Here is a 13,838-nt window from a genome sequence, read left to right as displayed (position 1 = left end):
GCCCCATCAAGTCTGCTGGGTGAACAAGGGCACTGAGTGGTCTCAACCCCTGAGGTTTGGTCCAGGCCACCTGGGAATCCCCATGACTGGCCTCAGGAGGGCAAAGCTGTAGAGAGGGCGGGAGGAGCTGCTGGTGATCCTGGGACAGTGAGGCTGCAGGTTTACACCCAGGAAGTGTGAGCAGACTTCCAGTAGGCTGCCCATACCCCCTGACTCCACCAGCTGGGACCTGCGGGGCTGGTCAGTACCTGAAAGTCAGCTCGGAGGGTTCTAGAAGTGCCATGTGTGCCACAGAAGAGACAGCCGAGAGAGAGGTGGGAGGTGGTGGCCACCAGCCTGCCCTCGCCCGGGAGCCGTAGTGGTCCGGGGTCAGAGCACTCGTGTGCCAGCAAACAAGGAAGGGGTTGGGAGACAGGAGGCCGTCTGCGACCGTGGGCTGTCCTAGTCCGCCCTGTAGAGAGTCCACAAGAGGCACCGTGTTTGCTGGCACATGTCCACCCGTGGTGTCCACAGCTGCACTCCCCAGGCCCTTCACGGACAAGGTGGACACGGTGCCACATGTTCAGTGTCACTGTTCACACCACACGAAGGGTGAGGGGTGTGGCAGCCTCACATGGGCAGGATTGCATCACCTCGAGGGAGCTCTGGGCAGACCCTGAGTCAACACACGTCCATCGCAGCCTGAGGACAGGGGTCTCCTTCCCAGGGCATGCCAAGCTTAGACCTCTGACTCAGTCCCCTGTCCTATGCTCCATCCTGGAGCTGCCCTGTAGTGTCACCAGTCACCTCCCCTTCTGGCCACCTCCCAGACTGCAGGTCATCAGTTCTCATGTCTTGTCCTTCCCCACTGTGCCCCCAGACATGATTTGAACTCTATCAGGCCACCTGCTTCCGCCCGGCCAGGCCCACAAGCACCAACCGTACAGTCTACGTCAAACGAGCAAAGCACTGTGGTGCTCAAATGCAGCCCGGGCTGGCTGCAGTGATGACTACAGGCCAGTGATTGGCTGTGGTGAGTGCCAGGGGTTGGCTATGGAGACAGCTGGGTGCCCGGGGTCATCGGTGGTCTGTAACTCTGAGTGCTGAATGCACATTTTCCACAGAAATTCAGATGTCACCCCTTTGATGGATCCAAGGTTATGAGCAACCTGTATTCCTTCCAGTAGGTCCCTTGAGGGAAGTGTCTCAATTTAAAGTCGCCAAACTCAGAGTCAGCATGGTGGTCCTGAAGAGTCACGGGGTGAATGCTGAGAAGTGCCCTGTAAACAGAACCAGCTTGCAGCGATGTTTGGGGGCCTGGGCTTGGGGATCCCCCACCTGATGACTGCCATAGAGCAAGTTCCAGAAGTACTGAGTGTGTGTGGGGGGGGACACAAGCATTTCCTGTACTCTTGGGGACCCTATTGGGCCCGCAGCCTGTCATGGATCCTGCATTTTAGAGGGGAAGCGGTCTTCTCATAGAAGCATCAACCATGATGAGACATTGAGCAGGGGCTGCAGGAGTAGAGCCTTCAGGGCGTTCATTTGGTGATGGGGCACAGCTCAAAATGAGCAGCAGTGCCACAGACATCAATGACTAATTGGAACTTGGAGTGGACGACGATGTATGAAGCTGGGAAAATTGGAAGACGTCAGCAATGAAATGCATAAGGATCGATATCCTTGGCATTAGTGAGCTGCAATGGACTGGCATTGCACTGTTTTGACTGTAAAAGTCATGTGGTTTACATGCCGGGAAGGACACAGGAGCCATGTCACATTCATCAAAAGGACGTTTCAAGATCTATCCTGAGGTGCAGCGCTGTCTGATGGGATATCTGCATACAAGGAAATCCAGTCAGTACAACTATGATTCAGATTTACTAAAACCGGTGATGCAGAAGTTGAAGAACTCTATCAACGCCTTTAGCCTGAACTTAACCAAATATACAATCAAGAAATATTGATAATTCTTGGTGATTGGAATTCAAAAGATGGGACAGTAGTTGGAAATGCAGTCTTTGTGATAGAAACAAAACGAGATGACACGACAGCGTCTTGCAAGACCGACTTCTTCCAGCACAAAATACCTTTCTTAACAACACAGACATGGGCTTCTCCAGATGGACAACAGAGAAATCAAATGGACTCCGTCTGTGGGAAAGGGCAACAGAGAAGCTTAATAGCAGCTAAAACCAAGTCAGGGACTGACTGTGGAACAGATCATCAATTGATCACAGGTAAGTTCAAGTTGAAGCTGAAGAAAATTAAAACAAGCCCACAAGAGCCACAGTACCACCTTGAGTCTATCCTGCCTGAATTCTGAGACCATCTCCAGAACTGGTTTGACACGTTGAACCCTCAACAGAGACCAGGGGAGCTGCAGGAAGGCATCAAGAACATCTTCGGGAAGAAAGCAAACAGGAAGGGTCTTCAAAGAGTTCATGGAAGGATGGATTGAAAGATAATGGGATTTCCCACGAGCTTTTTGACGCTCCTTCAGACTTGGCGCCTCTCTTTCCCTCCCTCTCTTTCAAAAGGGGGCCATTTTTAAACTAAGACAAAAATCACTATCCAATTTCACAAAACTAGCAATAATTCCTTAATGTCACTTTGGTCCCAGGAACCCAGTCTGTATTAGATCTGCCCCCTCCCCTCCCCCCACAATGTCTTCATGGTGGGTTTTTCAAATGACCCAGCCATAGCCCCCACTACTCTCATCCATCACTTCTCTGCTGCCCTGCTGCTCCATTTGAAATCCAGTAAAACGGGTGAGATGATGGTCGAGAGATGGGGCATTGTTCTGCCCCGAGAGGAGGGGGCCTCTGGATGGGATCCCACTGGCCATAAAGGCCAGTGTGCCCAGCAGGGCGGTGTGGGTGGAGTGAGGGGGCTCTGGGGTGAAGTAGTCAGTGTGGGGAGGAGGCAGGTGTGGGCGTTGAGGAATGAGGAATGAATGATAGTGATGGATGGCTGAACTGGTGTGTGGATGATGGGTGGATGGTCACCGTGATGACGCCACTGCCCAAGCCTGTGACTCGTGGCACTCCTCTGTGCTGGGCTCCCTGTCCTGGTGTCAAGCCCCTGGTTCCCTGACTGTTGACCAGGATGGTCCAGTCCTGCAGCAGGATTCACGCATCTCCCCAGCCCTCAGCACAACCCAGGACTCGGAGGTGCCTCGGGTGCTGTGGCAGAACCACTGAGATGGGAGGCCTCTGACAGCCTCTGGGTGTTCAGGGCGCTGGTTTCACCCACTGCTCTCTCCCTGGGTTGCCTGGTTCTAGAAGGGAGCCAAGGTGGATCCAAGGGAGGAGCTCCTGGTTTCCAACCCTCCCTCTCTGCTTACCCCTCTTCTCCTTTCAGCTCCTGTCAACTAAGACATGACACAGGCCACACCCCTGGGCGTGGCCAGAGTAAGGGTGTTTGTGGCATCTTGCACTAATTCCCTTACAACTGATTGGCTGGCTGATCGCATCATGGGGAATGATTCCATCATCGCATAACTGCCATATAACATCATTACTCAACTGCCAAACTGCTGAGAGTCAAGACCCAGCCAATTGGCACATCCTGTGGGGGACATCAATCCATGACCTCAGGTGTGCCCCTTGCTCTTTCGTGTGGCTGTGTCAGGCTTGCTGGGGCACCCTCTGTGGTCATCCTGGCTCAGGGGTCAGGACACTCTGCTCTGGGCCATCTAGCTCAGGGGTCCACTATGGTTCAGGTGCTCTGCTCTGGGGGCAAGTATTGCATTGGTGTTATCAGCTCCTGTTGAGCCCAGGAGCCAAGCTCACGAGACTCAAGAGTTCAAGTACAGGGGAATTATCCTGCCCAGTCCTGCGTCACGATGGTCTGGGGGGCCAACTGTTATGATCCAAGGGTCTTCAATGGCTAGTTTTCTAAAGCTGTTCCCCAATTCCTGTCCCCTTATGCTTCTCTGGGGTTGACCACCCAGTGAAAAAAGCTACATTTCCCAGCGATCCCTGTCGGTGAGACCGTGTATAAGCGAGTAAGGTGTTAGCTTCAGAAAGGTGGCCCCAAAGGGAGGGATGTGCCCAGCTTCCTCACTTTCCTCTTCCCCGTGGCTGGAATGTAGACACGATGGTTGGAACTCCAGCAGCCAGCCCGGGCCATGAGACAAGCTTCTTGCTACTGGTAGGGGAGCCACAAGACTGGAGGATTCTGGCTTCCTGAGGACTGTCATAGTGACCTTCCCAGAAGAAAGAAAGGAATGGTGGGGGCCAGTGTTGTGTGGGGTTTCTGCTCACCGAGTCAAGAGCAGAAGCATATGATACAAACAGGCAGGCAGCCGGGGAGACTTTCATGTTTCCTTCCGAAGACTGGCTTTGTGGCTCCTTGTGTCTTGTCCTTGTTGTTAGGTGCTGTCGAGTCAGTGCTTACTTGCAGGGACCCCAGTGCAACAGAACAAAACACCACCTGGTCCTGCACCAGCCTCAAAATTGCTATGTTTGAGCTCGGTCTTGAAGCCACTGTGTCAATTCAACTTGCTCAGGGTCTTCCTCTGTGTCACTGACCCTCTGCTTCATCAAGTGTGACGTCTGTTAGGCTGGGTTGACCAGAGAGACAAATCCATTGACACTCATATTTATAAGGAAGAGCTTTATATCAAGAATAATTGTATCTTAAGAAAAAGCCCAGTCCAGATCAAGTCCATAAGTCCAATATTAGCCAATAAGTCCTATACTGGTCCATAAATCCCTCGTCAGACTCATGCAGCACATGCAATGATGAAAATTGCAGGAAGATTACAGCCCAGTGGATAAGTCTTGTGGATCCAGTGGTGGTGGAAGCCTCTCCAGGGCTCTCACAGGTCTTAACTTGGCTCCATGTGGCTTGTCAACAGGTGAAGCAAAGAGAGAAAGGGGACGGCCTCCTGTGAACCATTGATCTTGATTGTCCTCTAATCAAGCTGCCACCTGGTTGACAGACTAAGCTCCACTCCTTCACTCTTAATACCTTCAAGTTGACACAAGATATGTACCTGCCACAATGTCCTCCAGGGACTGGTCCCTTCCGGCTACATGTCCCAAGTAATGAGGGGTCATCCCATGAGAGGTTTGCTCTGTGTTTGGCTCATGGACCACATTGTCTGCAGAGGTGTGATGGGAGAAAACACTGAATTACTTCTGTGGCTTATTTCCCTACCGAATTCACGAATACCAAACCAAACTCAAAACCATCCAGTGAACGCTGATCCATGGGAACACTCCAGGACAGGATGAAGCTGCCCCTGTGGTTTCTGAGATTCGTACTCTGTCGGGGAGAAGAAATCCCCCTAGCTCTCTTCCCAGGAGCAGCTGGCGGTTTCAAACTGCTGACCTTGCAGTTAGCAGCCCAGTTTGCAACCGCTATGCCACCAGGGCTCCTCTGGACCACCCTGCTTCCCCTCCTGGCCCAGGGTGCCCGTGGGCAGAGTGGCGAGGGGAGGAACTGTGTGAGGAGGTGGTGCTGGCATGGAAATGGCTGCCTTGGGCACAAGCTGGGTCCGTGCAGCCTGGCCGAGACAGGGCGACGAGGCTATTAGGGGCTGCTGGTTGGACCTGGGAGGGGCCAAGGGATGAACTGGCTGTGGGGTACTGGGTGGGGCAGCGTCAGGAGATACCTGGCAGGTCGGAGAGCAGGTTTGCCAGGTTGCAGTGCCAGGAACCTTGTGCTGACTCAGGGGGGCCAGAAGGGTTCTGGCCCTGTCACTGGCCTGCATGCCTCTGTCCCATCCTCAGGGGCCGCCACACTGCTGCCTCTGTCTGGCCCGGTCACTGACATGGCAGAGCCCACAGGGCACTACACTGGTCGCCTGTGCAGGAACCAGCTGTGGGCTCCTGGTCAGCGGGGTCCTTGCTTAGGAGCAGGTAAAAGTCAAGGTCTAGAGCTGGCTAGGGCAAGGAGAGATGTTGGGCAATGACAGGCAGGCTTGGTCTTCCGCCAGTTACCTAGGTGTCTGTTGCTGCTGGAGTGACCCTGCCAGACAGACAGTTACAGGTCGGGAGGCTGGAAGTCCAAGTTCAGGGCAGCTCTAGGGAAGGCCTTCTCTGTCCTGATGAGTTCTTGTCTTCCTCCAGTGCCCACTGGAGATCTCCACATGTCTTGGCATCAGTCTTTCGGAGTCTAGGAGGTTCCGGGCAGCCCCCAGGATGCACCCACTCCTGGCTCGTCTTTCTTGGTGGCAGTCAGGTCCCTAGATTTTCACTCTCTTACTTAGTCTCCTTTATATCTCAAAAGAACCCCTGAGGGTGTAGTGGTTACTGGTTGGGCTGCAGCAGTTGAAAACCGCCATCCACTCCTCCGGAGAAAGACAGGGCTTTCTACTCCCCAAGAGTTACAGCCTCGAACTCACAGGGCAGTTCTACCGTGTCCTATAAAGTCGCTACGAGTCAGCGTTGACTCTATATGACAGTAAGTCTGGTTGTATATCTCAAAAGAGTTCGAGTCAAGATACAGCCGAATCCTGGAGCTGGCATCCTGCCCCACGGCATCACTGCCTGTAATCCACCTCATTGCCCTCAGAGAGGGAAAGATTACATCATGGTGTGCTGACATCAGGTGGCACCGTGTCGGTGATCACGTCCCACGGAGAACTGTGGCCCAGCCAAGTAGACACATATTTGGACTTGGGCATGGGGGGTGGGGACACCATTCTATCCACAACAGAGCCCCTCCAGGGGTTGTGGAGGGTCTGCATCATGTGCCCGCAACTGAACACACTGGTGCCAGGGGCTGCTCTGAGGGCCACTGCAGCCATGCCTCCATCAGCCACCCCCAAGATGTGGCCGGGCACCCTCCTCCTACCCAGGAACAGAGCAGCGGTGTAAAGCCTTTCCTAAGCCCTAACCCCCCACCCAAAGGTCTCTTTCTTCTGTATCGGAAGCTCCTGTTTAGAATTAGCCAGCTGGACTCCGTTCAGACCAGAGGTTGGCAAACTTTTAAGATGGAAGAGCCAACCGATCCTTTCCCTCACAACTTGTTAGAGAGCCAGAAATAGATTGTGACAAGTAAACGAGATCCCCACGATCTAAATAATATCCTTTACAATGTTTCGGTTTTACTCCGGAGGAGCCACGTGTGTGTCCTGAAGGAGCCACCTATGGCCCTGGGCCCGCAGCCCACCAGCCCCTGGACCAGATGATTCCAGCTGTGTTGGCGGCGATGTAGTCAGGACTAGTTGGACATATGCCTGGTCTCCCATACTTTAGACAGGTTGTCAGGAGAGACCCGTGCCTGGAAAGGGCCAATCGCCTTGGTCAAGTGGAGGGGTAGTGAAAACGAGGAGGCCCCTCCTTGAGACGGGTTGACTCAACAGCGGCCACGGTGTGTTCAAACGTGTCAACCGTTGTGAGGATGTCGCAGGACTGGGCAGTGTCCTGGCTCCAGGACCATACCACTCAGTGCCACAGAGCTTCCTTCCCACAGCCAGCGGGGCCTGGTGCCTGTGGCCGTGACAGCACAGTGGGGGCTGCTCAGTGGTCAGGGGGACCTGTGATGGCCCAGTGGCCACACTGGTGTCTGATTGTTTCCAGCTGTGTTCAGTATTGTTCACTCCTTCCCTGCCGTGTTAGGCCAGGTTGACTAGAGAGACAAATCCAGAGAAATTCATGTGCATAAGCAAGAGCTTTACATCAAAGAGCAACTGTATATTGAGAAAACATCCCAGCCCAGTCCAGATCAAGTCCATCAGTCTGATATTAGCCCCTATGTCCCATACTAGTCCATAAACTCCTCTTCAGACTCATGCAACACATACAATGATGCTGAATGCAGGAAGATCACAGGCTGGTGGGTGCAAAGTTTTCTGGATCCAGTGTGGACCACATGGTGGTCTCCACGTGGCTCCTCCAGCTCCAGGGCTCTGGCTTCCATCAGCGTAGCTCCATGTGTCTCGTCAGCAAGAAGACGAAGCAGAGAGAATGTGTGTCCCCCCTCAAGGGAGGAAGAGAGGAAGAATCCTCATGAGAAGGCCTCGCCCACAAAGAGGCCTGATGGACAGGCTACACTCCACCCCTGCACTAAGATCCTCAAGTTGACACAAGATGAAGTAACTACCACACCCGGATGGGAAGAGAGCAGAGTATGCAGCTTGGATGGCTGGAGCTTCTCAGTGCCCCCTTCCCACCCCCACCCCCGCTACGTGCCCAAGTAGGTATCAAACATTGTCTCTGCAGATGAGGTGTGGCAGGCAACCTGGGTGATCCAGACAGCATGGCCCATCAGAGGGCTCCGCTGTGAGGCTGTGACTAAGGAGCTTTCATAACTCTCCCCCACCCCCCTGCATCTGCAGCAAAGGTACACCCATGCCTGTGTGTGTGTGTGTGTGTGTGTGTGTGTGTGTGTGCTCCCAGCCTCCCCCCGTCCCCACTGTCGTGTGCACATCGCCCTTGCACTCACTCATGGACAGACAGGGGCACGGCCACTATCTGTCCTTACGAGTCAGAACCGGCCTGATGCTGGCCAAGAGTGCAGGGCTGTGGACAGACCAGTACTTTCCTCTGTGAATTTCGACCGCACGCCCGCCCCCCAGGGTCTTCTTTGAGGGTGGCCAGGTCTTGTCTCACGTGCCTTGGAGAAGGACGTCGTGCTTGGTGCAGTGGCAGGCAGGCCCTAGACGAGCTGGACGGACCCAGTGGCTGCGGCCGAGGGCTGGCACATGGCGCTGAGGCCCAGCCGGCACCAGAGCAAACAGTGTGCTCGAGTGAGGGGTGGCCCAACACCACACAGCGACAGGCACGAAACGCAAGAAGCGGAAGGGCCACCACCTTCTCCGGAGCTGGGCGCTGGGGTGGTCATGGGGGAAAGCTGCTGCGGCCTTCCCCTCTGCAGGTCTCTGCCTGAGTACCGGAGAGCGTCTGGCAGGCTTCTTGTGTGCTTAGTGTTCTAGAAATTGTTCAGGGGTGTGGGTGTAGCCTTTCCCTCTACACCCTGGCCAGTCCCTCCTGCTGAGGAAGTGCACGTTGGTTGAGTTCAGTCTGTCCTGGAGTGGGGCGAGCATCCAGGCTGGGCTGGCTCCAGCTGGTGGTCTCCTTCCTGCCCACCTCCCCTCTTGTTCAGTAAACACAAAAATGCAGACCTTGCCTCTGCCTGCAAGTCTCTTCCCTGCAAGCTACCCCAAAAGCTCGGCCTGCGGGTCTCGCCATGGCTCCCCTCCTGACGGCCCATGTGTGTCCCAGAGCGCCTGCGCTCACGGGGGTTGGTGGACAGGGGCTGACTTTTTGAATGAGTCACCAGGCTTGTCTTCGGGGGGTGCCCCTCTGGGTGGACCTGAGCCCCTCGTTGTGGCCCTGTTCCCAGGAGGCACCTTGCTGACCTAGGAGAGTGGACTGGCTGGCGTGGAGAGGTCCTGCGCCGTGGCCGCAGCGGTGGGCTCAAATGTAACGCGATTGTGAGGATGGTGGAGACCACGAGGGGCGTCCGTCTGTCAGGTTGTCACAGGTGGGAGCCTACTGGAGGCCTCCTGAGCTCACAGCAGAGAGGAGGTCTCCCTGGGCTTCCTCCTCCTCTGGGGATAGGCTTAGGCACTCTGGGTTTAGATTCAATTAGGAACCTGGGGGGAGGGGTGGTGGGAGTAGGGTTTGGGATGTTCCTTCTACAGAAGAATTTTGAGTCCAGAGGGGTCCGGAAAGGAGGAACACAGCAGGAATGGGTGTGTGGGGGGAGCGGGGGCAGGGGGAGGTAGGAGCTGGCACTCAGCATGTTTGACTTGCTGAGAAATGGATGGTCAGCTCTAGAAACCAGCACCTAGCCCACCAGGGAGACCCCTGCCCCCCTGCCATGATGGGGAGTCCAGCCATTTGGGGTCCCCAATACTGTCATCTTTATGGGGCAGAGGGCCGCATCTTTGCCCTGGGGAGTGAGTGGTGGGCTCAGACTGCTCCAGGGGAGGAGACAACAAAACAAAACAAACTGCCATCCAAATCCATTCTGACTCCCCTCCGAGACAGGATGGAACTGCCCCTGTGAGTTTCAGGGTCTGGAAGGGTTCCTCTGGCTCCCGAGGAGTGGCGGGTGGTTTCCAACTGTTGGCCTGCGGTTCACACGCAGCCCTCAGCATCACCACCACCGTGCCACCAGGACTCTGGAGAGAAGTTCTCCTGGAAGCCTGCGCAGAGCAAACCCTATGGGGCAGGATGGAACTGCTCCTGGGAGTGTCTGAGACTGAAACTTTATGGCAGACAAGAGACCCCCAAATTCAACTGTCATGTACGAAGACACACGTTATAGTCTTAGACAGAGGAAGACAAACCGCCCGCCTGAGGGAGGGCATCCGCCCGCGGGAGGGCATCTCAGGCCCAGGATTCCTAGAGGGGGCACTGCCCAGGATGGCATGTAGCACAGAGGGTGCCGGCAGGGGTGGTGGCAGATCAATTGCTCACAGTTGCCGTGCAGATGGCTGCAGACAGACACCCTCACAAGCTGTTTCAGGCCCTGCATCCGACCAAGGCACCAGGGGCACTGCTGACCGAGCTGACCATCTGGAAAAACCCACACTCACTGTCCCATGTCCATCCCGACTCAGAGTGACCCCAGAGGCCTCGTGAGGAGCCACCTCGGGGGTGTCCGAGACTGTTAAATGCGTGGACAGCCTGCTCTTTCTTTTCTCCCCAGCAGCTGGTAGGTTTCAGCTGCAGGTGTTGAGCCCCCAGGGTGCCTATGTGGACTCTCCCATCCCAGAGTCCACCAGGGGCCCACCCAGGCAAATCCCTCAGGGCTAGAGGGCTCTGTTGGGGGAAGAATCCACTTTCAAAGCTGCCTGAGGGCCAAGCCTTCCCGCAAGTGCTATAAATCCCCAACTGATTAAGCACTGGGCTCTGCCGGGAAGGGCAATGGTTCTGTGGGGGAGCGCTGTGTCTGTCGAAGGCCATGTCTACAAGGAGCCGCCCTCAATCCACTTGAGTCTCCACCCAGACGGCACCTCCATGGAGTTCCAGCTGCCTGTAGACACACAACCCACTGGGCCGCCAGGGATCCCTCAACAAGGGATCCCAGCCTCCCCGTTCTTGTCTGGGATCCTCTGAGACGGCTTGCGATGCTCATCCCCAGGTTTCAGGGGCTTTAACTGAGACAGGGCCCCAGTGGTGCTGTGGTCTGGGCATTGGAATACTACCAGCAAAACCCAAGGTTCAAACCCACCTGTCACTCTGCCCCAAGGGAGAAGGACAACACTATCTGCCCCCCCCCCTCAATCCCAATTGGGGTCTTTGTGAGTCAGAATGGGCTCTCTGGCGATGAGTGTTGGGTAACTGAGCCGGAGCCCTGGTGACACAAAGGCTAACCATGTGCCCAGGAAGAAAGGCTGGGAGGGGTCAGAAGGATTGGGAGGAGGAGAAGGAGGATGAGGAGGAGAAGGAGGCAGAGGAGGAAGGTACATGGGACACGAGCAAGAGGGAGTGTAGTCAGTTACTGTACAGGGGCTGCAAGCAATGTGAAACAACACGTGTTGGGATTGTTGAACGGGAAACGGATTTATTCTGTAAACTTTCACCCAAATCCCAATAAAACTTTTTTTTAAAGACCACAACCTCAGGAAGGCCCAGGGGCGCTGCAGTCTGTCCTGAGTTGGAATCGCTCAATGGCCCTGAGCAGTTGTTTTCAGCTGAGACACAGAGGCCCTGAGGAGCTTGCCCAGCCTCTTCAGCCAGTGAGAGGAGCTCGTGGGAAGGGCACTCACTCATTACTGCTGCACAAGATGGGGGAGAATCAGGAGCACCCCCGCTCCTTGTCCCGAATCCATTTGTTGGGTCCACCCCGCTCCATGGGCAGAGCCTTTGCGGGAATTCTGGGGATAAGTCAGGGAAAGCTCTCAGGTTTGCTGGGCTGGGCCTACGAGTGCCGACAATGATGTGAAGTGTGCAGTAACTGGGGCAGCGGTTCAATCAGCCAGCTCCAGGGCTGGGTCACCCCATTTGAGTGAACAGGGGCGATGCCCTGAGTGGGGGAGACGGGTCAAAGCCCAGGGCTGTGAGCAGTGAGCCCTCAGGAGCCTGGGTCTCTGGCAGGACCAGGGAGAATGCGCACATCCAGTGGGGAGGGGGCCCCCGAGATTGCTGCGCCACGCACACACGTGTGCCCTATTCTAAGAGGGAGATTGCACGTCTAGCAGGGCATGGACCCATAATTATTGTCTCCCATTCTGGTTATCACTCCAATCCCCTCAGACTTTAAAGATCCAGGTCTACTCCAGGGTCCCCTCCTGAATGGGGCTGAATCATTGAACAGGGTTGAGCTGGTTCAAAACCCCACATAGGTAGATCCTCCTTAAAAAGGTCTCAGCTTGTGGTCGCCCTTCAGCAGTTAGGCAGTGTGAAGCCGAGGTCAAGGAGAGGGGAAGGCAAATAACCTCAGGGCTCAAATTCAAGGGTGAGACCACACCCATGACTTCCTATTTCTTCCTCTTTGACCTTAGGTTCCTTCTCTCTTTCTTGCCCTCTCTGGAGGACTGAGTGCCCCTCAGATGAACTCCAGGCCTGGGTAGGGCTCTGCAGACCCCACCCTAGCCATCCAGACCCTCTCTCCTCCCCCTCCTCCATAGCTCTTCCCTCAGTCGCTGTTTTATGACCCTTGGAATAATGCCTGCAGACCTCTACCTTGGACCTGCACCCCGCACCCACCCACCCACCCACAGAACTACATAACTTTGTAAAAATCTGTTTGTTTTTGGATTATGATGAGTTAGTTATATGAGCCCCCAATAAAATGATTTTTTAAAAATCTGTTTATTGTCCCCATTCATCCTTCTTTCCTAACCCTCCCTGCTTCATCCCTAGGTGAATGCTGACCTTTTGATCTTATCTGATTGGTGGTCCTAAGGAGTTATTGTGCTCTGAGTAGCCTGTCCACTGCTCGGCCCAGAGGAGCAGTCCTGGTGCATTGGGAGAAAGACCAGGCTGTCTCTGAAACCCTGAGGGGCAGTTCTGCCCCTGTGGGTCTGAATTGAGTTGACGGCTTTTAAAAGCATTGTTTGGCTGGAGGTTGAGTCATGGCGGTGAGTTCGTTCCAGGACTGCGGCAGACTAAGAACTGTGGTGGTCCCTGGGGTTCCACCAGTCTCTGTCTGGCTAGTAAACCATACTCACCCACTGAACTAGCTCATTCTGGAAGGCAGGGACTCTTTTTTCGGCACCCTGGCCAAGTCAGTGCTAGATTACAGCGCATGTGTGTGCAGTAGGTGCTTAGTAGATGCTGGACGGATGGATGAGGAAGCGATGCTTTGGGTCATGGGTTCGCTAACCACCTGCTCATCTGACCACAAGGCACTGGGCATTTTTTCTTTTTAATCATTTTGCTGGGGGATTGTACAGCTCTTATCACAATCCACACATCCATCCATTGTGTCCAGCACGTTTGTACATTTGCTGTTGTCGTCATTTTCAAAACATTTTCTTTCTACTTGAGTCCTTGGCATCAGCTCATTTTCCCCTCCCACCCCACCCTCCTTCATAAACCATTGATAATTTGTAAATTATTATTATTTTTTCATGTTTTATACTGACCGATGTCTCCTTTTACCTGCTTTTCTGTTGTCCATACCCCTGGGAGGGGGTTAGATGTAGATCATTATGATCGGTTTCCCCTTTCTCCCCAACCTTCCCCTTACCCTCCTGGTATCGCTGCTCTCATTATTGGTCCTGAGGGGTTTATCTGTCCTGGATTCCCAGTGTTTCCAGCTCTTAACTGTACCCATCCGGTGTACATGCTCCAGACTAGCCAGATTTGTAAGGTAGAATTGGGGTCATGATAGTGGGGCGGAGGGAGGAAGCATTAAGGAACTAGAGGAAACACTGACTTGCTTGTCTCTTCCTTGTGGGAAAACCCACGTGGGTCAGGAGTCCTTTCTCATACCTCCAGCTACAA

The sequence above is a fragment of the Tenrec ecaudatus genome, chromosome 16, assembly GCF_050624435.1.
Source record: "Tenrec ecaudatus isolate mTenEca1 chromosome 16, mTenEca1.hap1, whole genome shotgun sequence".
Classification (NCBI taxonomy): Eukaryota; Metazoa; Chordata; class Mammalia; order Afrosoricida; family Tenrecidae; genus Tenrec; species Tenrec ecaudatus.
Note: the sequence above shows the minus strand (reverse complement) of the source record.